Here is a 26,420-nt window from a genome sequence, read left to right on the forward strand (position 1 = left end):
TTAGGCTATTCAAGATCCTTTGCATCTCCATTTGAAGTTGAGAGTCAGCTTATCAAGTGATACAAAATAGCCTTCTGGAATTTTGATATATTGAATCTATAGATAATTTTTTTTTAAAAAATTATTTATTTATTTATTTGAAAGGCAGAGTTATAGACAGAGAGAGAGAGGCCTTCCATCTGCAGGTTCACTCCCCAAATGACCACAATTGCTGGAGCTGAGCCGATCCAAAGCTAGGAGCCAGGATTCTTCTGGGTCTCCCAAGTGGATGCAGTGGCCCAAGCATTTCCCAGGCCATAAGCAGAGAGCTGGATTGGAAGAGAAGCAGCCAGGACACTAACTGGTGCTCATATGGGATGCTGGCGCAAGCAGAGGCTTAACCTCTTGATAACTTAATGTAGATCATTTTTGAAATAACTGACTTTTTTTTTTTTTGAAGATTTATTTATTTATTTGAAAGTTGGAGTCACACGGAGAGAGAAAGGTCTTCTGTCTGCCGGTTCACTCCCAGTTGGCCGCAATAGCTGGAACTGTGCCAATGCGAAGTTAGGAGCCAGGATCTGCTGCTGGGTCTCCCATGCAGGTGTAGGGGCCCAGGTCTTGGGCCATCTTCCACTGCTTTCCCAGGCCATAGCAGAGAGCCGGATTAGAGTGGAGCAGCTGGGACTCGAACCAGCGCCTGTATGGGATGCCAGCACTGCAGGTGGCAGCTTTACCCTCTATGCCACAGTGCCAGCCCCGAAACAACTGACTTCTTAGCAATATTGAGTATTTCAACCCACGAATATGTTATTTCTCTCCATATAATTAGGATTTCTTCAGTTTATCTCATCAGTCATTTTTAAAAAATTTTATTTAAGTTACACAAGTTTCATATATATTTTTAAAGATTTATTTATTTATTTGAAAGAATTACATAGAGAAGGAGAGGCAGAGAGAGAGAGAGAGAGAGAGAGGTTTTCTATCTGCTGATTCACTCCTCAATTGGCTGCAACAGCCAGAGCTGCAGCCATCTGAAGCCAGGAGTCGGAAACTTCTTCCAGGTCTCCCACATGGGTGCAGGACTTGGACTATCTTTTACAGCTTTTCCAGGCCATATCAGAGAGCTGGATCAGAAGTGGAGCAGCTGGGACTCGAACTGGCACCTATATGGGATGCTGGCACTGCAGGCAGTGACTTTATCCACTATGCCACACTGCTGGCCCCAACATTTCTTTTAAATAGCCAGGCGTCCTGTAATTGGATGCATATAAATTTATTATAGTCACATCTTCTTGTTGGATTGATCCCTTAATCATTACATAGTGCCCTTCTTCATCTCTACTAATAGTTTTTATGTTAAGGTTTGTTTTGTCTGATATTAGGATGGCTACACCAGCTGTTTTTTGATTTCTGTTATCATAGACTACCTTTTTCCATCTTTTCACTTTTAGTCTATGTGTAACTTTGATGGTGAGATGTGTTTCTTGTAAGCAGCAAATAGGTGGGCCTTGTTTAATCTATTCAGCTAGTCTATATCTTTTAACTGGAGAAATGAAGCTGTTTATGTTCAAGGTGACTATTGAAAGGTAACGACTTGGCCCTGCCATTTTCCCAAAAATAATCCTATTGTTTACTTTGGATTTCTTTTGGACTTCTACTGGGGAATTTGCTACCTTCTCATTCTTTGATAATGATAATGATGTCTGTCTTTCTGTGTTTCTGTGTGTAGCACATCCTTAAGCATCTTTTGTAAGGCTGGACAAATGTCAACAAATTCTTTGAATTTTTGTATATTACGGAAGGTCTTTATTTCACCTTCATTCATAAATGCAAGCTTTGCAAGGTATAGTATTCTGGGTTGACAATTTTTCCTTTTCAACTTGGACTATATCACATCATTGCCTTTTAGCCATTAGGCTTTTTTTTTTTTTTTTTTTTTTTTTTTTTGACAGGCAGAGTGGACAGTGAGAGAGAGACAGAGAGAAAGGTCTTCCTTTTCTGTTGATTCACCCCTCAATGGCCGCCGTGGATGGCACACTGTGGCTGGTGCACCATGCTGATCCGAAGCCAGGAGCCAGGTGCCTCTCCTGGTCTCCCAAGGACTTGGACCATCCTCCATTGCCCTCCTGGGCCACCGCAGAGAGCTGGACTGGAAGAGGGGCAACCGGGACAGAATCTGGCGCCCTGACCGAGACTAGAACCCGGGGTGCCAACGCCACAGGCAGAGGATTAGCCTATTGAGCTGGCCGCCATTAGGCTTTCTGATGAGAAGTCAGCTGTGAGTTTAATTGGAGATCCTCTGAAAAGTAATCTGGCAATTCTCTCATGCACATTTTAGAATCTTTATGTTTTACCGTGGAAAGTTTGAAGATCTTTTCTACTCATGTCTGTTAGGAGTTCTGTGTGCTACCTCTACTTGAACATCTTTTTCTTTCTGCAAATTGGGGAAGTTTTCTGTAATTATTTCACAAAATGGGCTTTCTATTCCCTTCTCTCTTTCCACTCCAGGTACTCCTAAGACCCAAATATTGGGTCATTTGATTGTATCCCATAGATCTCCAACACTGGTTTTAAGTTTTCTATTTTCTTCTTATTCTTCCTCCTCCTCCTCCTCCTCTTCTTCTTCTTCTTTTTTTTTTTTTTTCTGTCCTACTGTAAGATTTCCAAAGATTTGTCTTCTAGTTTGGATATTCTTTCTTTTGCCTCATCAAGTCTGCTGTTAAGGCTTTCCGCCACAGTTTTTATTTGATCTATTGAATTCTTCATTTCTAATATTTTGTTTTGATTTCTCTATAAATTCTCTACTTCGGGAAAAATTTTTGTTCATATCATGTATGGTTTTCTTTAGTTCGTGGGTTTGCTTCTTATTTTTTTTTTTTTTTAGTAATCCTGAGATAATTTTCTAAATTCCATTTCTGACATTTCCTCGATCATTTCATTTTCACATTCTGATATTGAAATGTTGTTGTGTTCCTCTAGGGGGGGTCATGGTGACTTCCTTATTCTTGTTTCTTGAATTTCAACTCTTATTTTTTTGCATTTGTGGAGTTGGTTTTTAATTTTTTCTTATGAAAGGTTTTATCTTTGGGGCTGTGCTTCTGTAGAATGTCTGCACTTTCAGTGAATATCAGGAGGTGTGTGGTGGGTGTGGCTGGGGGGCTCTGGTCAGTGCTCTAGGGTGGGGCGAGTTTCCAGGGTAGCACCCAAGTTGGGCATGGTAGAACTCAATACCCAGCTCTACCCTACATCTTCTCATGTGGACCCTGAGTCCCCAAAGTCTCAGCACACAAGCCCCCCACAGTCAGCAAGTCCAGAGGATGCTGCTGGCGCAGGCACCCCTCTGTCTTGCAGGGGCCTAGCTACCTCCCAGTCAAGCTCTGAGTCAGTGGGGGATGCAGGCCATTCCCTCTGCTTGAAGCTCTGGATTACACGTGCACACTAGGCTAAGCCACTGGCCAGTTGCCTGGCCGCCGCTGCTGCCAGCCCTGTGCTCAGGTGCCCCGTCCCAGTGAGCTGTTTTGTGCACATCTGCAGGCTTCTGTAGTTGTCCTTTTGCAAAATGGCACCCACCCTCTCAGCCAGATTGTGGGTTCACGCAGTTTCACCTCTTCCTGTGTGGCTTGCTGGGTGGTTTTCTCTCCAATTCTCTCCTGAGAGTATGCCTCCTACACTTTTCTCCTCACTGTTTATCCCTAGCCCAGGGCAGTGTGCTGCTCCCTAATCTGCCATCTTTGATCCCCTTTCAGCAGTCTTACACATCATTTCATATGTGTCCTAAGTATTTAATATTTTGGTGTTGTAAATAGTATTAAAATTTTAATATGAAGTTATTCTCTGCCAGCATAGAAATACATTTGCCTATATATCTTGTATTCTGCAATTTTGCTAAACTGACTAGCAGTGTTTTTTGCTACATTTCATTAGATTTCCTATATAATGATGTCATTTTAAAATCATTTCATTATTATTATTATTATTATATTTGTAATCTGAATGCCTGCTATTTCCTTTTCTTGCCTGATTGAACTAAACAAAATCAGTAATATGATATTGGATATGGTGAGAGTAGAATCGTGATCTTGCTCCTCACACAAAAGGGAACGTATTCAATCTGTTGTTACTGTGATGCTACAGATTTTTGTGGATTTCCTTAATCAGGTTATGGGTGCTCTTTGCTGTTTCTAGTGCGCTAAGAGTTGTTTTAATCAGGAATGAATCTTGGATTTTGTTAGTCTTCTGCATCTATTAAGATGATCACATGGTTTTTATTTCTTAGTTTCTTGATAAGTCTAATTACATGTGTAGTGAATGATAAACCAGGCTTATATTCCTGGGTTAAACCCTTTGGATCCTGATGTATTACCCTTTTTTTATATGTTGTTGGATTTAATTTGTAAAATTTGGTATAGAATTTTTATATATTTGCGTATGAGGGACATAATAGCATTTTTGGTTCTGGTGTCAGGTTAATGCTGCTGTCCTAGAATAAGCTGGGAAGTATTTCTGTTAAATCTTCTGAAAGAATTTGGATATAATTGGTATTTTTTTAAACCTTAAATTTTTGTTAGTATTGATCAGTGAAGCCATCTGAACTTGGAATTTTCTTTGAGGGAAAATTTTTATTTTTTAAAATTTTTTTTATTTAATAATAAAGATATAGAGAGTCAGAGAGGGGGAATCCCATCCACTGGCTCACTTCCCACATGCCCTTGATAGCTGGGATAGGCTGAAGCTGGGAACTCAGTCCAGGTATCTCACATGGGTGACGTGAACCAACTTATTTTATTTTTTTTAAAGATTATTATTTGAAAGAGTTAAAGAGAGATCTTCCATCTGTTGGTGTACACCCCAAGTGCCCAGAACAGCCAGGGTCAGGCCAGGAGCCTAGAACTCCATCTAGGTTTCCCATGTGGGTGACAAGGGCCTAAGCACTTGCCTCCATTTTCTGCTGCCTTCCTAGGTGCATTAGTAGGAAGCTGGATTGAAAGTGGAATAGCTGGGGCGCTAACCAGCACCCAGATGGGATGCCAGTGTCACAGGCTTAATCCACAAAGCTACAATGCTGACCCCAAACCCAGTTATTTGAACCATCACTGCTACCTCTCAGGGTCTGCATAGCAAGAAGCTGGAGGGGCCAGCACTATGATGTAGCAAGTAAAGCCGCCGCCTGCAGTGCCGGAATCCCATATGGGCACCGGTTCAAGTCCCAGCTGCTCCACTTCCCATCCAGCTCTCTGCTATGGCCTGGGAAAGCAGTGGAGGATGGGCCAAGTCCTTGGGCCCCTGCATCCATGTGGGAGACACAGAAGAAGCTTCTGGCTTTGAATGGGCATAGCTCCAGCGGTTGCAGCCACCTTGGGAGTGAATCAGGTCAATCAGTGGATGGAAGGCCTCTCTCTCTTGCTCTTGTTCTCTCTCTATCTCTCTCTGCCTCTCTCTAACTCTGCCTATCAAAGAAAATAATTAAATCTTAAAAAATAAAGCTGAAGGCAGGCATTGAATGCTAGCATTCTGAGAAGGATTGTGAGCATCTTAATCATTAGGCTACTGGCTGCTCAGAGGGAAGTTTTTGAAGACAGAGTTACAGAGAGAAGTAGAACCAGAGGGAGAGAGAAAGTTCTTCCATTCCATTGGTTCACTCCCCAAATGACCGCAACGGTCAGAGCTGACCTCATCCAAAGCCAGGAGCCTGGAGCTTCTTCCAGGTCTCCCATGTGGGTGTAGGGGCCAAGGACTTGGGCCATCTTCTGCTGCTTTCCCAGGCCATAGCAGAGAGCTGGGTCAGAAGTGGAGCAGCCGGAACTAGAACTGGTGCCCATATGGGATGCTGTCATTGCAGGCTGGGGCTTTAACCTGTTGCACTACAGCCTCGGCCCCAGAGGGAAGTTTTTTAAACTACAGATTCAGGTTTTTTTTATTTAATTTTTTAAGATTTATTTAAAAGGAAGAGTTACACACACACACACACACACACACCCTGTGCTGGTTCACTCCCCAGACGGCCGCAGTGGTCGGAGCTGGGCCAATCCGGAGCCAGGAGCTTCTTCTGGGTCTCCTGCGTGGATGCAGGGGCCCAAGGATCTGGGCCATTCTTCACTGCTTTCCCAGGCTGTAGCAGAGAGCTAGATTGGAAGTGGAGCAGCGGGGACTCAAACCAGGGTACATATGGGACGCCGGTACGACAGCGCCAGCCCCAAATATGTTTTTTTTTTTTTTTTTTTTAATTTATTTGACAGAGTTACAGACAGTGAGAGAGAGACAGAGAGAAAGGTCTTCCTTCCGTTGATTCACCCCCCAAATGGCCGCCACGGCTGGCGCTGCGCTGGTCCGAAGCTCGGAGCCAGGTGTGTCTTCCTGGTCTCCCATGTGGGTACAGGGGCCCAAGAACTTGGGCCATCCTCCACTGCTCTTCCAGGCCGTAGCAGAGAGCTGGACTGGATGAGGAGCAACCGGGACTCGAACCCGCGTCCATATGGGATGCCAGCGCCACAGGCGAATCAAGTGAGCCACGGCGCCGGCCTTTAAATATGGTTCTTTTAAGGTCTTGATTTAAACTGGTTCCTCCTTATGACATACGAGGATATTACTGCACGTAGAAATTAAGAGTTAAAATGCACAGTCTGGATCCTTTGTTTCTCTGTGTAATAAAGATTGCAGCAGAGGCACGTAGAGGTGCAAGGGGGCCTGTAGAGTGTACTTGGCTTGTGAGGAATGGGATCCCACGGCCCCTTTGCTTTTGTCCGAGTACCTTATTTTGTTGAAGTCTATGGATAAATCTAAGAGACCAAACCCAAAATGTTAGTTCTTTAAGTTTATTTTGCATGGGCTTCAGTTCTCCATGTTGGTTGCTATATTGTGAACTCAGAATGTGCCAAGAGTGATTCCACACGCAGCTACTGCTCCCTTGGGATTAATGGACGGCTCTGCTTTTTATTTCCATTAAGACTGTTTGTGGTAGTCATGGTAACTAAAGCTGCAACAGTATTGGCAGGTGTTGCTGACAAGATTACATTGAATAGGAGGAAAATCTAGCGGCGGAATGCCAGCTGATTGTTAGAGATTTATGTCAATATTTCACTCAAAATGTGTCACTAAGTAACAGGTATTTCTCTAACAAACTATTCCTTTTTTTAAAACGAATTCTAAGTTATTTTTTAAAAGGCAATTTTCTTATTACAAAAGCTTAATTCTGTGCTTATTTTATAAATAAAGGGAAACTAGCATAATGTAATTAATCTTCTCAGTATCTGTATTAGGAGCTGAGTTCCCCTGCAGTCCAAATCAAGGTACTATATTTAGGGATTTTGAAAAATAAGTGACAGCTGTTTGCTCAGAGACATTAAGATGACTGGTGGTGAATTGTAAGGAAGAAACAGAAGGAAAAATAGAGGAGTTATTTTCAAACATGCATAAGTGCAAAGGATTTTGTATATTTTAGTTTTCCTTAAAAAAAAGAAGACAATCCAAGTAGTTTAAATAAATTGATGATTGAAGCAGCAGGTTACTCCTCTGTTCTCAAAATTAACAAATTTCTAATCCCTTAGTTTTGTAGAGGAGAAAAATAGCAGTAAGGGGAGGTGAGAATGCCAGGACCAGAACACAGACCCTTGAGTCCGGAAAATTGTTGTTAATCCAGACTCTTAACCATGGGTTTAGCCTTGCGTCTTTCATCTGTGAAATGGGCGTATTGCTCATGGTCGTTTTCCTTGCTTGCAGATTAAATGAGGAAATGTGTGAGTCATCACTAAATAAATGTTTAGTACTGTTTTGGGTAGGGAGCCATTTCCCCCATCTCAAAGACTCAAGGAGATAGGAGTCCTACACAGGTAAGAAGCTGTTAGAGATTGTATGTTTTCTAAAGTGAATCTAACTCTGCTTTTAGAAGAACAGGCAATTTTTTTTTCTAGTTAAACAAAGTAACTGAGTTCCCAAGCATTTATAATTACATTAAAAACCGTTAGCTCTTGAATGATAATGAGATTGGCTCCTCAGTTGTGTTTGGCCTCAAACTTCCTAACCATGTGTCCAGCAAGTATCATAAGCTAGAACAAAAGTTAACACCTTGAAGTTAACGTTGTGTCAGCCCAGTGTGTGTGTGTACTTTTCCCTGTCAGGACAGCTGCTTTTGAATGCCCCACCTTGCTGTGGTTTGCCTGTTTCATTCTTGTAGACTTAGCTCCAGCACTGACTTCCTCTGCTGACCCTTGCCTGGCTGCATTCGAACCCCTCGCCCTGATGCCTTCTGCTTCCATGGCACTAGCATGTGATTGTCTGGTTTCTTTTCTTCTTATCCCAGAATCAGGGAATGGGTCTTAGTGCTCTCTGTACTCCAAGACACAGCAAACGTAGATGAAAGCTGCTAGGGAGATCGTGTTGAAAGGAAGGCTGGAGTTGCATGTACTGTGTGCAGAGACTAGGGGATAGGATGTATCCTTACAAGAGTATTTCGTTTGCCACTTTCCAACCTCTTACAGTTTCTCCCCCACGGACGTCTGTTACAAGAATGAACTTGGGGATTTCCTTGGTGCTATTGACACCCTCTATAGCGTCACACTCGGAGCTTATTATATCTAAGGACTTGAGCGGCATCATGGGATACACCCACAGATTGCTATTTCCTCTGCTAAAATCTGGAGAAATAGAATCTTATGCTTTTGCATTACATACACTGGCCAAGTGACCACAACTAGAATTCACTTTTTAATGTCTTTAAAGTCAATCCAGCTAAGTTGCAATAAATTAAATATTGAAATCAAAATAGAAATTAGAGATATTGAAAGAGGGTCCCTACTGTCCTTGTCTTTATTGTTGAACTGTATAGAGACAGAGGCTTGACTGCAGCCAATCGGCTGAACAATAACTACCCCATGAGAGAAACCCTGCCTGCCTTCCAGCTGCTGAGGCAAAGAAACCATGATTTGTATTGGCCACTGTTGAGGGAGAAAAATCAGGAAATCATGGTGACACGATGAACGTATTAAAGTATACTCTACCTAGTTGATGGTTGACAATTTCTTTCAAAGGGCACTGTTGCCAGAATTTAAAAACTTTAGAAGACAAATGACAAGTTTTGGCATGGCATCCAGTATAAAAAGTGTGTTTAAGGTTTGAGGCCCTGAACCGCAGTTTAGCCAGAAAGACTGAACACTGCCCTCAGATAGGAAGGGCCTGTAAAGGACTACATAGTTTGAATGTTTGGACTGAGTGTATTTTCTCACGCTTTTTTTTTTTTTTTTTTTTGCCATTTCTTAGAATTCCAGTAGAGCTTCAGTGAGCAAAGTGGTGGAGTGAGTCTCCTCTGTCAGGAAATCTGTGTCGCAGCCGGGCCCCCACAGCAGCAGGCGCTGGTGGAGGAGCTGAGGCCTGTGCATTGTGCTCAGGCTTCCGTACACCCGGCTCTGAGTGTCAGTAGTCCTGGAAGGCCTCGCGCTTAATTGTTGGACTTTCACGTTGTAAACCCAAAAGCGTCCATTTGGTATAAAGAAATGGGAACTGTTTGTGTTTCCATATAATTATTTCCAGGAGGAAATTTGAAAAAGACAGGCTTTTTTTTTTTTTTTTGACAGAGTTAGTGAGAGAGAGACAGCGAGAAAGGTCTTCCTTCCCGTTGATTCACCCCCCAAATGGCCGCCACGGCTGGCGCTGTGCTGGTCCAAAGCCCGGAGCCAAGTGTGTCTTCCTGGTCTCCCATGGGGGTACAGGGGCCCAAAAACTTGGGCCATCCTCCACTGCCCTCCTGGGCCACAGCAGAGAGCTGGACTGGAAGAGGAGCAACCGGGACTAGAACCCAGTGCCCATATGGGATGCCGGTGCTGCAGGTGTTGACAGCTTTAGTAAAAATTTGAAATGAGATCTTTTCATTTAGGGTCTCTTCAGCTCAGGCCTTGGGTACACAGTCTGTTTTCATTGGGTCGCTGTCCCATTTGTGGGACAATCATCCCAGTTAGGATGTTTGATCACATCTACATTTTGTGCTGTGCTGGAAAAGTTCCAGCTGGATGCCCTTAGCCTACCCCTGGTGCTGTCATTTTGCCTGTCAGTACATTATTAGTGGTCTGATTACTAGGAGTGGATAGGGTGGGCAGAGGGGCAAACTATTTGTTTAAAAAAATTAAAATGAACTAATTAATGCCCAGTGATTAAATATCATGCAAATCAGTAATTCTCAGAGTGAGCAGTAAAATTAAGAATGAAAAACTGAACCCATTTTTCCTTTTCTCTGTGTTAAAATCATGGAGTTGGTAGAGGCCTTAGGAAGTTGTCACATTTTACCATCACCCCACCCACCTAATTTATTAGCCCCCAGAAGTCATCCTCTCATGTTTTTCTTACAGAATTGTTGATGAAATTTTTTATAAAAGGCTAGCTGTCAGAAAGGATGATACTTACTTAAAGAATACAATTTCTAGCTTTTGCTCTGTCAGGGTCTGAAATACAGCTATGGCCTGATTAGAAGTATTGTTCTCTTATAAGATATTTTAGGTTTCTGAGGTAATAATATACTGTCCTTTTGTTAATGAAAATCCTGGTTTTATTATGTTTGAAAAAGTTTTATTGTTATTAGTAAAGTTGGTGTGTTCTTAGATAGTTAGGGGAGGTTAAATGCTGTCATTCTGTCTCTTCATTGCAAGAACAAAAGCACATGATTGTGAAGTATTTCAGTGGGTTGAACCTTGCAGTAGAGCTTGCCTTCCCCAGTATAATAAGAGCATTTTGCCTAGTTGCCATGGAAGCAAATTTAAATTATCAAAAGTTATGGTGTAGGTCATGATACTGATCTGCTCTGGAAGATAGATGTTGCACTCTAACACTCTCAATGCTAGTCCAGCACCTAGTGCAAGAGCAAATATTTACTGTGCACTTCCTGTGTGCCAGATACTCTGCCAGAAGGCAGGGTATGCAGATGCAGAGGCACGGCTCTTGTGTTAGGTAAGGGATCTGGCAAGGAGGTTTGTTCAGCTCACTTGCCTGGAGGCCCGAGAGTGTGGTGCCAGCTTCTGCTCAGCTTTGGTGAGGTCCTCATGGTTTCTAGCATTCCACTGGGGGTGCTGCATGCCAGAGAGATCATATGGTTGTACTGAGAGCCACAGAGCATTCAGGGGGTCAGGCTCATTCTTTTTATACCAACCCACTTTTGCAGGAACTGGCTCACTCCACAAGACCAGCATTAATCTCTTCCCTTCCAAAGCAATTCCCTTTGCCCTAATTCCATTCCACTAGGTCCTAATTCTTAAAAGTTCTAGCTGCTCTCACATCACCACACTGGGGACCAAGCCTGCAACACATCACCCGTTTCGGGAACACACTTAAATCGTATCCAAATCATAGTGGTTTTCAGCCTTAAGGACGTCCGTTTCTCTAATAAACAGAATCGTGCAGTAGCGCAGGACAGCTGATGTAACAGCGATGTGTACCAGGTGCAGGAGAGCGTTGCAGAAGGGAGTTGGGGAATGTGTGAGGAAACTTTAAGGATGTGTGTGAATTTTCCAGCACACAGGGAGGTGGGATGGAGATGCTTTTCCCACAAAGAAATATCTGGTAAGGCTAAGAAGCATTAAGGGTTTTTCTTTCCTTCTTCCCCCTCCCTCCATCTACTTTCTACTTGAAAGGTAGAGCAAGAGCAAGAGAGAGAAAGATCTTCCATCCACTGATTCTCTCCCCAAATACTTGAAACAGTCAGGCCTGGGCCAGCCTGAAGCCAGGAGCCCTGAACTCCATCCAGGTCTCCTACATTTGTGGCAGGGATCCCAGCACTTGGGTCATTCTGTTGCCTCCAAGAGAGATGCGTTAGTGGGAAGCTGGATCAGAAGTAGAGGAACTGAGATGCACACACTGGCTCCTATACTTAGCTTCTATCTTTGCCAAATTAGTTCACAGTAAAATTGGACAAGTATGAAATAGAGAAACTATATCTCAAACTGTCCTGGGTGACTTGTATGTAAGTATTCAGTAGTATAGTTTCTATGTGGCCCATTTCCTGTTTCCAGTGGGCTCAGGGCATAGGGTACCAGAGAGAGGACAGAGCACAGAGAAGACAAATAGAGAACTCCAAAGGAGCTGAAGACTCGGATGTAAAACTGAATAGAAAAAACCTTTCTGCATGGTGGACTTAGCACCTCGCGAGAGGAGCGGTTGTGCTGTGGTGTGATTCTGAGGTTGCTGCCTGGAGTCCCTCTCACATTCAGAACTAAGTCATTGAGAGTCCACCAGGAGAGATCACCTGCAGACCTGTCGTTTTCCTTTTAGATTGAGGGGTCTTCTCCTTTCCTGACAGTATTTCTGATCCAGTGCAAGGAATGAGAGCACTATGCACAGGGTCGGAGGGTAGCACGGCTCAGGGAGGAGGCATGAACTGCTAGCACAAACTTCATTTTGGTCTCCAGCAGTCTTCCAACAAACAGTTCAAGAACCAGCCACTGTGCTAGAAAGTGGGAATCCACGCCCCGGTGAACACGCCTCCCTGCAGTCCACTCTGAATGTTGCGGAAAGATGGATACAGTACACGTGGGTTACTCCTGCAGAGGGGATGCAGAAAGGTCGGTTCGCAGTGGCAGGTGCAGAGGGCAGAGAGCACGTTGAGAATTGCCGCGAACTCAAGGAGATGCACTTTCCTTTGGTCTGACACTGCTCCTGTGTTGTGAATGCTCTCAGTTGAGGACAGAAGTCTGAGTTACTGTTTGAGATGCTGGCTCCCACTGCCTTCCATTCCTACCTTGCTTCCCCTTCAGGGGCTCCCTTACTTGAGTGAGTCCTGGCTACAGTGGTGGACTGTGGCCCTCAAGGTGGAACTAACAGTGAATCAGATTGCTTTCTCCCTGGCTTCAGTCTCTTAGAACAGTGTCACAGGCTTCTGGGAGCTCTGAATTGGAGATTACTGGCCACTCTGCTAAATTCTGCAGATCTGGGGTAGGGCAAAGAACATCCAGGAAATTTCCAATTATTTATAGTTTTACCTGTCTGTGTTTCTATTTCTAAACAAAAGAATTGTATAGAGTTCTCTACCACACATAAATCTTGAATATTTAAATAAGATGAGGTTTCAGCATTCAGAAAAGAACACCATGAGAACTCAAGATTGAATTTCATTACACAATCGAGTTCATTCAGCAGCCCTTGATAGAATGGTTCTAAATGCTAAAGTGAATTGTGTTGCTAGAGAATTTTGAGCCAGTGTCAGAAAAGCTGTATTTATGATCTTTATGTGTGTTTATGTTTTAATCAAAACAATTCCATGACAACAATAGTAGCAACCATCCCAATAAAGACAACCTTTTCCTTATCATGTCTCCTGCTAAATTCAATAGCTTGATATATGGGAATTTTATAGCCCACAGGTTAATGTCTATCATTTATGAAGAAAATGTGAACTCTTCTATAATCCTCTGAAAATTAAACTTTGTACCAGGCTGGCGCTGTGGCGTAGTGGGTGAAGCTGCCGCATGCAGTGTCGGCATCCCATTTGGGTACTGGTTCGAGTCCCGGCTGCTCCACTTCTGATCCAGCTCTCTGCTACGGCCTGGGAAAGCAGTAGAAGATGGCCCAAGTCCTTGGGCCCCTACTGTCATGTGGGAGACCTGGAGGAAGCTCCGGGCTTCTGGCTTTGGATCCTCATAACTCCGACTGTTGCGGCCAGTTGGGGAGTGAACTAGCGAATGGTAGAGGGCAGTCTCTCTCTGCCTCTCCTCTGTGTAACTCTGACTTTCAAATAAAAAAATACATCTTTAAAAACAAAACTTCATACCACATTTTTATTGTATTTTACTAGCCTCATTTTCTATTCCTGGCTTGATTTAAATATCAAAATTATTGGAAGAAATTGTTTGCTGATTAAAGGACTTGAACCTTAATTGTCTAAAGGCTTAAATTTCTTCATTGTTCTTTAGCAGTTCCTATAAAAATAAATTCCTTTCATGCAGGAAGCTGAAAAGGCAGGCTGTTGTGCAGGAAACTGCTGTGCGGTTCCTTCCTTCCTAAACTTCAGGCCCAGTGCTTTTCCTCACTTGGAGGTCAAGGGCTCTGTTTGTGTGCGTGAAAATAAACTGAACAGCACCTGCCGCTTAGTCACCAGAGAGAGCATCATGAAGCTGCTGAGCAAACAGATGCACTTAGTTTAAGATTTTTGAGATGCTCAACACATGTGGTAAGAAAATCAAGTTTCAAATAGAAGAGTATGAGGAAATAAAGAGGAAAACATAAATCAAGGCATCAGGTTTGTTACCCAAATCGGGGGCCATTCCAATATTGTTCTGCTAGGCTGATACTTTGAAAACTGTCCTTCAAAACATAATTGTCCATATTTTCCTATATAAGCATTTGGTTTATTTTATAGTTTCTTTCTTTTTTCTAATTGTATCAATTCTTTGGATTAGAAAGAAGTAAATAATGCTAAACACTTCCGTAATAAAATTAATCAGTATTATCTTTAAGTCAGAAGTACCTTATTAAAAAGAGAGATTGCCAAGTTGTGCGTTCCTACTTAGTGTAAACAGTCATGCTTAGCTTCCACAAGAACACAAAGCTATTCCGGTAAACTTGTGTCAAGGCTCTAAATTCACTAGGACATTTCCTAGAAATTCATACTTCACCAGTGGATGTTGCCTGGGGAAAAGGTGAAAGGCCTGCTGGAAATGGTAGACTGCTTTCTATTATCTTCTGAGTACTATTAAGGACACCAAACACATAGTCCAGTCTTGCCAGGGGACACAGCTCAAGATTTTCATCACAGATGAGCCAAACAGCATCTTAAATTCTGTTACTGAGTTGGGATAGGAAGGGAAGAAGGAAACAATAGGGTCAATGTGATTTGCCCTTTAATCTCAAAGTCATTTTAATGATCCTTTGGGTAGGGCTTGTATCTTGTTTCTCTACTGCCTTGAGATATAATAAAAACTTCAAAACAGAGTCTGGAGAAGTATCAAAGCCTGCGCTGGGGTCACCATGAAAGGGCAGGGCAGACTTATCTTCAGGAAGGTCCTGGGCTCAAGCCAGGCCAGCGGCTTTGAAGCCCTGCTGGCCGAGAGCTAGCCCTCCTGGACAGGATATGTGCACGGGCCAAAGCCAGGTGGCTGCTTGCATAGTGTCATTTCTGTCAGCGGAAGCCGGGCGGCTGAGGGTCCAAGTGGAAAAATGGAAAGCTGAGACTGGGTTCTGAAGGGGTGTAAGGCAGGGAGTCTAGTCCCAGCACTGCCAGCTGCTGGCTTTGTAACTTTGGGCAAATCGCTTCACTTTGGAGCTCTGTTCCCTCATTTATAGGTGGGGTAGGGGAAGGGTGGAGGGGTGGAATCCCTTCATGTCAGTGATCTTGGTCCCATCTAGCCTCAAAAAGTTCAGCAGTGCAGCACCACACTTCCTACCTTTCGGTGGTTACACCGCCCTCTCCTGGAGTTTGAGCTTGATGTGTCTGGAGTATGCTGTCGGTCACCAGACTCCTGGCTTCTGTTCCGTTTCTTCCTTTTTGCTTTCCCACAGCTAACCATGCTCTCATGTGCGCTGGGATGAGTACCTTGTCCTCTTGGTTATTTCTGCCTTTCCTTTGCCCCATCCCCCAGCATGTCCCTGTTCCCAGTGTGACTCTTCCTGCCCCATCCCATCCCCGGTGAGTCTTACGCTTGAAACACTTCCATTGGGAGCATTTTCTTGCTTGGCAATCACCAGCCCACTGTGGGTGTTAAGGTCCTCTGTAATCTGTCCATCCGACTTTGTTTTCTCTCACTTTGCTCCCAGCCTACAGTGTAATGAGGTGTTTTATCACTACTTCTGTAAGCATTCTTTGTTTTCTGCTTTTTTTAACTGATAAATCTTGTTTCCCCTAAATATTTTTTTCCCTTTGTAGGCTGTAAGTTAAAGAAACCAAGAGGCAAGAGAAGTAGGATAACTGAGTAAAGATTGAGGATAGGAGTGGAAGAGGTGGGGTAACCTTGAGACCAGGGAAACCACATTTGGGAGTCAGGAGAGAAGGAAGCCCAGATTTTGAGTCATCGAGAAAGGAGGTTTTAAGGAACTCATCACTGAGTGACCTTTGCCCTCAGTAAAATAGAAGCCAAGTTCATCAGCTCAGAGTGATGCGGGATTGTGCTAGGAGCTAAAGGAAGTAGAAAATCCCCACTTGCTGTGAACAATGGCATGAGTAAAGGATGTACTGAGAAACATCAAAAATCCAGTTTTAAGTTCATTAATGTGCACTTGGACTCTAGCAACTTTCTGGATTTGTTCAACAGAGCATGGCTTAAGGGATCTGCTTGGGCAAACAAAGAGTTGGGTATTGCTGAAGTGGCTGTGTCCCCTCTACCACCCTCTGCCAGGTTCTGCATGGATGGAGAGGCAAGTTAAGAGTGGGAGAGGCCTCAGTGCTACAGAGAGATACCACGTCCATCCTGCTTCTGTTTGCAGCTTTGTCTCAGTCAACTGTCCTGATGCCACTTTCCTCATCTCTGCTCCCGTGATGACTTTGCTTCTCATGGAAGCCGTTGGAACAGACCAGCCACCGGCTTCTGCCAGTACCTGGATGTGCGCCTGCGTACTCAGCTGAACCTCCTTTAAGTGTGAGTGAATGTTCTCAGCTGCTAAGGCACACCTGTACTGAATGCCCTCCCTCTCCTCTCCTGTAGGGCCCCCACCCCCCATCCAGTTTTCCCTGGCTGGGGGCAGATGTAGAGTAGGGACCGAATGGCACTTGATCAGAGCTGAGGTTCTGCCAGGCAGGTACCAAGAAGTAATGGGGGTAAGTGAGCAACCATGAAGGGAGGGGCTGGGGACAGTGAAAACATGATAGGATCAATGATGGAGAGACCCACCCGAGATTCAGTTCAGACTAGAGCAAGTGAGCCGGCAAGCTAGGGAGTGGTGGTCCGCAGGTGGAGCGTGAAGTTGGGTGACACGGGCATGTGCTTGGTTTAGGGAACGATCATGGGCTGAGCAGCTGAGGAAGGGGAGAGGCGTGTTGAGGAACAGCCTCAATGAGGGAAAGTAGGTGATAAAGTCTGAAGACAGCAAAGTCAGAGCTGAGGGACTTGAGGGGAGCGGGGAGAGAATGGTTTAGAAATAAGACAATGAGCAGTGATGGTCCTCACGCCGCGGGCCCCGTGCTCAATAGCACAAAGGATTTGAGGGGAGGACACCTAGCCTCTGAAAGGACGGCGGAGGAAGGCGTCTCCACGGGGAGAGCCACGTTCCCGGCTTGGGCCCCTAGTCCACCACAGCATCCTCTTGACTCCGCAGCCAGAATGGTCACTGCAGTAGACATCCAGTGTTTTCATGCCCATTTCGCCCAGCAGCCCATGGTCTTGGCTGAGTACCTTCCATGCCCGTCTCCCTTTTGCTTCCGCTCCAGGCACGCTGGCTGTTTGGTGCGCCTGGAGTGCACCAGGAAGATTCTTGCCCCAGGGCCTTTGCACTTGCAGTTGCTGCTGCCTCAAATACTGTTTGTCCAGAAATCTTTGTAGCTTGCTCTCTCACTTCCTTCATGTCTTTGGGCACGTGTCTCCATGGGCGTGTCAGGGGTTCTGTGGCTACCCTCTCTGAAACCAATCAAACTCTTTTCCAGCACTTAGTACTCATATGTATTTTATATATTTACTTATTGGTATACTCTGAGGGCAAAGATTTCTGTCTGGGTCGTTAGATCTTTATTTTTTAATACTGCTTTTTTTTCCCAGGCATCTACAATAGAACTTTGTAAATACATGTTTATAAATATTAGTTTAGGGGCTGGCATTGTGTTAAAGTGGGTTTCAAGTGCTCTGTGACACCAGCATCCCATGTGATCGCTAGTTCAAGTCCTAGCTTTTCAACTTCTGATTCAGCTCCCTGTTAACATGCCTGGGAAAGCAGTGGAGGATGTCCAAGTGCTTGGGCCTCTGCTACCCATGTAGGAGACCCAAGTGGAGTTATAGGATCCTGGATTTGGCCTGGCCAAACTCTAGCTATTGCTGCCATTTGGTAACTGAAACAGTGGGCACAAGATCTCTCTCTGTAACTTTGCCTTTCAAATAAATAAATCTTTTAAAAATACATTGGTTGAATGTAGAATGCATGAACAACTGAGAGAATGACTGGATGGATGAGTCAACAGATACGAAAGGCATAAAGGAGAAGGAAATGATGTGTTCATGGTAAGTGTTTCAGAATTCAAGGCCTAGGGTCCATGTAGGATGTAATTGTTATTGTGGGAGACTGAAGTGGAGAAAATTGAAGGTTCCTGTTTGTTGAGGAAGTTAAGTTGCTGGGACACTGGATAATTAGAAGAAATTCCAAGCCCCTCTAGCATGATGGCGGGAGATTACAGAGGAGAGAAAAACAGCTCATCAGGCCCAAGGTCTAAGGAATTCATGGTGGGTCTGGGTGGTCAACAGATGATGCTCACAAAAATTGGAGGTGGTTGGTTTTGAAAAAACAGCTCAACAAAGAGACAAAGTAGCAGCTGTGAGGTATGCCCTCCCATTATATTAAGCGTGGCTTTCCCCCTCTGAATTCCTTTGGGTACATTTAATTAAACATGAGTTCTTTTAGTTAGTAGTTCTCCAGAATTTTTTTAGAATAATGAATATTATGCATATAGAACTGAAATGTGTTAGCACTAGTTTTTAAAAGTCTGTTGCTCTGGCATGGGTTATCAAGAATCTGTTAATAAAAACGGTTGCTGTGAATTGCGAGTTCCTTTAGATCTTTGTGGTAGAGTACTAGCATTTGCTTTTCAAATTGTCATAGGTTCAAAATATAGAGTATGATTGATGCTGATATATTTGTGGTTGGAAACTTTAATGTTGCCAAAGTCTTCTCAATTGACATCTGAATATCTGAATATCTCAATTATATTTCTGGTAAATTTATTATTTTTAAATGCCCTGCCAGACCATCGTGCTTTACAAAGTTGGCAGCATATTGCTGATGACCTAATTTATTATTCAAACTCATTTTAAGTCTGAATGTTTCCATATACAACTATTCATTTTTACCCATTTGAAGTGCTTTTTAAGTCTGCTTTATCAAATGAAGAGGGACCGTGTTTACTGCTATCCCAGGAAGCAAAAAATAAAATTACTAAGTATTTTAAGTTGTAAGTCCCATGCTGTTTTTTAGGAGCAAGATACCTTACAGAACATCAGGAATTCTAGTCCAGTTTCAAACAGGAGCTCTTCTGGATAAAAGCTGCTTTGCTGAATACCCCGAGGGTGCTCCCTGCCATACTTGAGCTGGTGTGCATTTTGCTTCCCACCCTCAGCTCTCAGCCATGATTTTCTCCTAGTCTGGTTGGCGCTGGTTCGTGGGCCAGTGATTTCTAACTGTCCTATTTAGGTCTCAGTTTAAATACCACTTTCTCAGAGAGGTCTCTGAGTATTCTGGGTACCTCTGCCCAGGATGTCATCATTACACCCTCCCATCACTACTCGCTACACCTTGCTGTAATTACGTGTCCCACGTCCTATGTCTCTGTCAGATCTGTAACCTCACAAGAGACCACTCTGTCTTGTTCATCACTGTCATTTCCAGCACCTAGAATAAACACTGGCTGGCACAAAGAAAGCTCTTGACAGATACTTTTTGAATGAACAGGTGAATGTATGAGAATGGGTCATAGGTCCTTCTTCTGGCCACCACAGCCCTGGCCAGCAACCACTTTTCTTAGCAGCACCACTTTTTAATATTATTTTATTTTAGTAAGAAGAAAAAAAACCACTGTTCCTCAATAGTAGAAACAAGGACCTATAAACAATAATCAAATCCCCAAATGTCAGTTTCGCTCATATATATATGAAATTTTTTTGTACTCTATTAGTTACCACACATCAGGGAAAATATGATATTTTTCTTTTTGGGGCCTGCTTCTTTCAATAAGTATAACTAGTTGTATCCATTTTGTTGGGAAAGACAGGATTTTATTTGTTTTTCGGCTGAGTAGTATTCCATCGTGTGTATATACCACATTTTCTTTATCCATTCATCAGTTGATGGACATCTGGGTTGATTTCCTATCCTAGCTATTGTGAATTGAGCTGCAGTAAACATGGGGGTACAGTTAATGTTTTCATAGGCTGATTTCATTTTATTCGGGTAAATTCCTGAGAATGGCATGGCTGGGTCACATGGTAGATCTATATTCAGGTTTCTGAGGCATCTCCATACTGTCTTCCACAGTGGTTGTACTAGTTTACATTTCCCACCAACAATGTATTAGGGTACCTTTTCCCCCACATCCTCACTAGCATTTATTATTTGATTTCTGTATGATAGCCATTGTAACTGGGGGTGAGATAAGATCATTGTGGTTTTGATTTGCATTTCCCTATTGGCTAGTGATACTGAGCATTTTATGTGCGTTGGCTGTTTGAATTTCATCTTTTGAAAAATGCCTGTTTAAGTCCTTTGCCCATTTCTTAACTGGATTGTTTTTTTTGTTGTTGTTGAGTTTCTTGAGTTCTGTATAGATTCTGGATGTTAATCCTTTATCAGTTGCATAGTTTGCAAATATTTTTGCCCATCTGTCACTTGACACAAGTGTTTGTGGTACTTGTTGACCATTTGGAAGGGATAGGGTCTCCCCTACTGAGCGTGAGTGGCGTCACTGATGTGTTCATGGCTGTGCTAGCCATGATTGGGACAGTGACCTTAAATCTCTTTCAACTCCCGGCTGGCTTTATTTTGAATTACTGCTCTGAGAGGAAGACCTAGTTCTTGTGATCCATGGTATCTGCTCACTCTTCTGTGTGGCAATCCCAGGAAGAGTAATTCTGAAGTAAATAAGTAGATTTCTAAAAATATTTTTTTTAGTCCTTTCCTTAAATCCTACCACTGTGAGTCTGCTAGAATCACATTGCCAAATTTATAGATTTTTAAGGCAAAGTTCCATAAAGATCAATTGTGTGATGTCTACTGACGTCTTACCTGGAAGTTTCACTGTTAGTAAGAACAGTGACATTCACAAATGTTTTGAATAATCATTCAGCAGCATATTTTGCCCAGTTGAATGTAGTTTGACGGAAGTTTATTCTGCATCTTGTTTGTGTTCATGATCTCTTTTCTGAAATCCTAGCATTCAGCTTCATTTTGGAATTCAGACTTTTTTTAATTTTAAGGATAACTTAAAATGACCTTTACCCAGTGAAGTCTGGGGTAGTGCCCTCCCCCCCCAATCTTGCCTTAAAATATTCACATTAAGTAGGAGAAGTAACGTCAAGTCAGCTCAGGTGCTAATCAGGAGCTTTAAAAATATTTTTTTGATTAGAGTGACAGAGATCCATCCTCCAGTTGCTGTTTCATTTCCTCACAGGCTGGGCCAGTCCGAAGCCAGGAGCCTGGAAACTCACACAGATCTCCTTTGTGGGTGATAGGGATCCAAGTACTTGGATCTAAATGGCAGCTCAACCTGCTGTGCCACAGGCCTGCTCCTTGGCCTCCGACTTTTTTTTTTTTTTTTTTTAAGTTTGTTTATTTATTTGAAAGAGTTACACAGAGAGAAGGAGAGGCAGAGAGAGAGAGGTCTTCCATCCGCTGGTTCACTCTCCAGTTGGTCGCAGTGGCTGGAGTTGCGCCGATCTGAAGCCAGAAGCCAACAGCCTCTAGGTCTCCTCCAGGGACCCAAGGACTTGAACCATCTTCCACTGCTTTCCCAGGCCACAGCAGAGAGCTGGATCGAAAGTGGAGCAGCTGGGACACGAACCAGCACCTCCATGGGATGCCGGCATGGCAGGCGACGGCCTTACCTGCTACACCACAGTGCCAACCCTGGCTCCCGACCCTTGACCTCTGACATTTGCCCTGCTTTAGCAATTTAAGACTTTTTTTCCTAAATAACTTACTCCAAATTTCTCCACCTTGGCACTATTCACATTTTGGGCCAGTTATTTTTTTGTTGTCATTGAAAGATGCTTAGTAGCATTCCTGGTCTGATGTGCAAAAGCCCTCCAAACATTGTCAGACATGCCTGGTAGGGTACTGTCTCCCCTGGTTTAAGACTTCCTCTGCTTGTTTGTGTGGGTCTCCATATCCTTACCTTGGTACACATAGGTCCCCTTAAAGGTACTGAATTACATTAGTGAATAAGGTGGGCTAAAGGGTACTGGGCAGGAAAGGAGGATGGTTGGGTAAAGAGTGAGGCTGGCTCAGCTTGCTCATGACTTGGCTTGAGAAGATAGCAAGTGATTTTGGAGGCATTGAGGTAATAGTGGACTCCCATAATGGGCTTAGACTCTGTTCTGCCTCCTTTTGACTGTTGGGTCATGTCTCAAGCGATTCTTTCCTGCCTTACAATTGCAGGAAACAGAATCTCCTGATTCTCGGAGAACCAGCCAGGAAGCCTTTGATAGAGCACTGTGCTGATCAGAAGCAGTCCCTGTCCGCCAGCCCCAGTGAGAAGGACACTGTCCAGAAGACCGTCCTACCCTTCCTTTCCTGGCACATCCCGTTCTTCCTGCCCAGCCTAGATTACACCTTCTCAGAACACCTGTCCTTTTCCGTCATAGCCTTCCTCACAAGCTAAGCTGCATAATGTTTTTCTGTGTTTATTTAATGTTTCTGTTCCTTGAGACTAAGCTCTCTGGAGAAAGGGACAACGTGTGATGTTCATTTCTGTTTCTCCAGCTCCTGGCACCATGATTGGCACATTATAGAGGTTCAATACATAAGTTACATGAAAATTAAAAAAATTTGTGGTTCCTGCAAGAACCCATATTCCAGTGCAGCTACAGTGCCAGGTTCTCTAGCAAAGCAATGAGCAAGTGCATTGTTTTGAGGAGTAAGGTGAGAGAATAATATAGACTAGAAATATCTGGGCTGACTTTATGAAAAAAATTAGTACAGAAAACTAGAAGGGAGAAAATAAAAGTCATTCAGGAAACAGCAATTTTGGTAAATTTCAGCCTCCTCAAAATACAGGCCACTTCATACTTTGAAATAGTTTATGAATACAGAAAAGTATAGAGTGCAATATAGCTTCTCCTTGGTTAACACTTTTGTTAGCTTTGCAATAAAAGATATAAGTGCTGTGAAGTAAAATGAACATTGCAAATATAGTTGATGTCCCTGGGTACCTCTCCCAGATGTCTTTTCCCCATCTTCCTTCTGCAGAACCATTGTCTTGAAGTGGGTAGGTCTCATTCCTGCGCATGGCTTGGTGCTTATATTCCTTGTATGTGTTTATAAACAATATATTTAGTTTGTGCATCTTGAACTCTGTATGGCTTTACATTGTGTATGTATTTCTGACTTCTTTCACTTTATGTGTGAGGTACCTTTGTGGAGATATGTGTATCTGTGATTCCTTTTTCCTATCTGGTTTTCTGGGATTACACTACAATTTATTCTTTATTGTGTCAGTGGAAGTTTTGATTATTTCTCTGCTTTGCAGTTACACACTGTTGAGTGAGCATTGTGGTTTGTGTCTTCTTGTGCCTGTGTCTGAGAGCTTCTCCCGGGTTTGTACCTAGAGGCAAAGCTGCTGGTGCACAGGTTGTGTGTCTCCTGCTGAAATGTCGCCAGGGCATTTTCCAGAGTAGCTCTTGACATTTCAGCCCCCAGTAGCACTGAGAGTTCCTATTGCTTCATATGCTTGCAAAGCCTTACTATTAGCTTTTTAATTTTTGCCAATTGAAATAGTGCATTTCCTTGATTTCTAGTGAGTTTAGGTACCATTTTTTTAATGTTTATTTGGCTATTTCAGTTTCCTCTTTTTGACTTGTCTACTTTTTCTTTGTTTTTTATTGGATTGTTTTTCGTATGAGTTCCTTATATAACTTAGATTAATCTTTCGTTGATATTTTGTATTTTGGGTATATTTCCTGTATTTCAAATATGTTCCCCATGGTGACTTATCTTTCCACTTTGTGGTATGTTTTGTTGTATGGCAGTTTTACATTTTGTTTAAGATTATTTATTTACTTGAGAGGTATAGTTACCTCTCAAGACAGAAAGGGAGAGAGAGAGAGAAAGATCTTCCATCCACTAGTTCACTCCACAAATGGCTACAACGGCTGGAGCTGGACTGGTCTGAAGCCAGGAGCCAGGAGCTTCTTCTGGGTCTCCCGCATGGGTGCAGGGGCCCAAGCACTTGGGCCATCTTCCACTTTCCCAGGCCATACCAGGGAGCTGGATTGGAAAAGGAGCAACCAAGACACAACCAGCACCCATATGAGATGCTGGCACTGCAGTTGGGGATTTAAGCCAACACACAGCCCCGGCAATTTTACATTTTATTCAAGTCATATTTATCAGTCTGTTTGTTTATGGTTGTTGCTTTTTGCATTATATTTAATTTCTCTGTACTCTAAGTATTTTGGGGTCTTAAAGAGATCCTACCATATATTCTTCTAAAAATCTGTCCTGTTTTTCTCATGGAAGTATAATCTACATGGAATTTATTTTTGTGATTATGAAACAGGATGATTTCCATGTGAATAAACTAGTTGCACAAACCAGTGTCACTGATTGTGTAGTTACTCTTTTCTCACTGATTTTTTGTTTTTTAGAAAGCTTTTATTTAATAAATACAGATTTCATAGGTACAGCTTTAGGAAAAGAGCAGTTTTTCCCCCATAACTTCCCTCCCATCCCCACTCCTGTCCCACCTCTTACTCCCTCTCCCACCTCATTCTTTATTAAGATTCATTTTAATTACCTTTATATACACAAGACCAACTCTAAGTAAAGATTTCAACAGTTTGCACCCACACAGACACACAAAGTATAAAGTACTGTTTGAAGACAAGTTTTACCGTTAATTCTCATAGCTCATTAAAGATAGAGGTCCTACATGGGGAGTAAGTGCACAGTGACTCCTGTTGTTGATTTAACAGTTGACACTTTTATTTTTTATGTCAGTGACTGCCGGAGGGTCTTATCATGAGCTGCCGAGGCTGTGGAAGCCTTTTGAGTCCACAAACTCCATCAATATTTAGACAGGGCCATAAGCAAAGTGGAAGTTCTATCTTCCCTTCAGAGAAAAGTACCTCCTTCTTTGATGGCCTCTTCTTTCCACTGGGATCTCACAGAGATCCTTCATTTAGATCATTTTTTGCCACAGTGTCTTGGCTTTCTTTGCCTGAAATGCTCTCATTCAGCCAGATCCCAATGCCTTAAGGGCTGATTCTGAGGTCAGAGTGCTGTTTAGGGCGTTTGTCATTCTGAGTCTGCTGTGTGGCCTGCTTCCCATATTGGATCATTCTTTCCTTTTAATTATATATCTATTGTTATTGCCATACACTTGATCTTATTTATTTGATCCCTTTGACACTTATTCCTATCTATATGATGAGTTACACACTTAAAATGATAACTTTAACCTGTAAGATGGCATCAGTACCACCCAGCTTAATGGGATTTAGAGTCCCATGGCAAGTTTTTAGCTTTACCCTTAGGGGTAAGTCCATGGCAATGTGTGCCGAACTGTACATCTCCTCCCTCCCTTATTCCCACTCTTACTTTTTCTTGGGATCTATTTTCTCTTAGATTTAAACACCTATGAATAATTCTATGTTAAGTAAAGAGTTCAACCAATGGTATTAAGTAGAAAAAGAAAATAGTAAAAAAAAATGATAAACTGTTCCTTGACAGTCAAGACAAGGACTGATCAAGTAATTGCTTCTCATAGTGTCAATTTCACTTCTACAGGTTTCCTTTTAGGTGCTCTGTTGTCACAGATCAGGGACAGCATATGAAATTTGTCCCTTTGGAATTGGCTTATTTCACTAAGTATGATGTTTTCCAGATTTATTCGTTTTGTTGCAAATGACCGGATTTCATATTTTTTTTACTGCTGTGTAGTATTCCAAAGAGTACATATCCCATAATTTCTTTATCCAGTCTCCCGTTGATGCTCATTTAGGTTGATTGCATGTCTTAGCTATTGTGAATTGAGCTGCAATAAACATGGAGGTGCAGATAGCTCTTTTATTTGCTGATTTCATTTCCCTTGAGTAAATTCCGAGGAGTGGGATGGCTGGGTTGTATGCTAGGACTATATTCAGATTTCTGAGGTACCTCCAAACTGTCTTCCATAATGGCTTTGCCAGTTTGCATTCCCACCAACAGTTTCCCACTGATTTGTAATGCCACCTTGTCAGGTGAAAAATTCAGATGGCTCATTCTGCATGGGTTCTGTTATATACACTTGTGTCACTTCTACACTGCCTGAATTTCTGTGGCTTATTTATATAATGCAAAGCCCTGGTAAGAGCCTTTGGTGGATAGTTTTGACTGGAACATAGGGTCTAAAGATAAAAGAGTAGGTGTCGCACTAAGAAAGTAGTTGCACCAGATGTTGGGAAGATTCCCAGGGGAACTTTGAAAGTCCAGATTAGATCTGCTCTGAGAGTCAGTGGGTCCCTGGCTGCTGGTGGATTAGCAGTAGACTGGACCATCTCATAGCAGCTGTCAGTGCTTTGTTTCAGAGCACTAAGGGCCTGAAGATATTCTTATATATGTGTTTCCCACACACTTGAGTATAGAAA

At 42.9% G+C, this 26,420-nt stretch overlaps 1 protein-coding gene across 6 annotated transcripts in view; it reads left to right on the top strand.

The window, feature by feature from the left end:
* MRTFB (myocardin related transcription factor B) overlaps positions 1 to 26,420 on the top strand; it is a 198,998-nt gene that overhangs the window by 31,088 nt on the left and 141,490 nt on the right. The window contains exon 1 of one of the 6 annotated variants that reach the window (XM_062180753.1): positions 16,439 to 16,523. The exons of the other annotated variants lie outside the window; for them this stretch is intronic. The gene's annotated coding sequence lies outside the window, so the exon portion shown is untranslated. Of the gene's footprint in view, positions 1 to 16,438; positions 16,524 to 26,420 lie in introns of those variants that run through there. 6 annotated transcript variants of the gene reach the window in all.

The sequence above is a fragment of the Lepus europaeus genome, chromosome 21 (genome assembly GCF_033115175.1).
Source record: "Lepus europaeus isolate LE1 chromosome 21, mLepTim1.pri, whole genome shotgun sequence".
NCBI classification, from domain to species: Eukaryota; Metazoa; Chordata; class Mammalia; order Lagomorpha; family Leporidae; genus Lepus; species Lepus europaeus.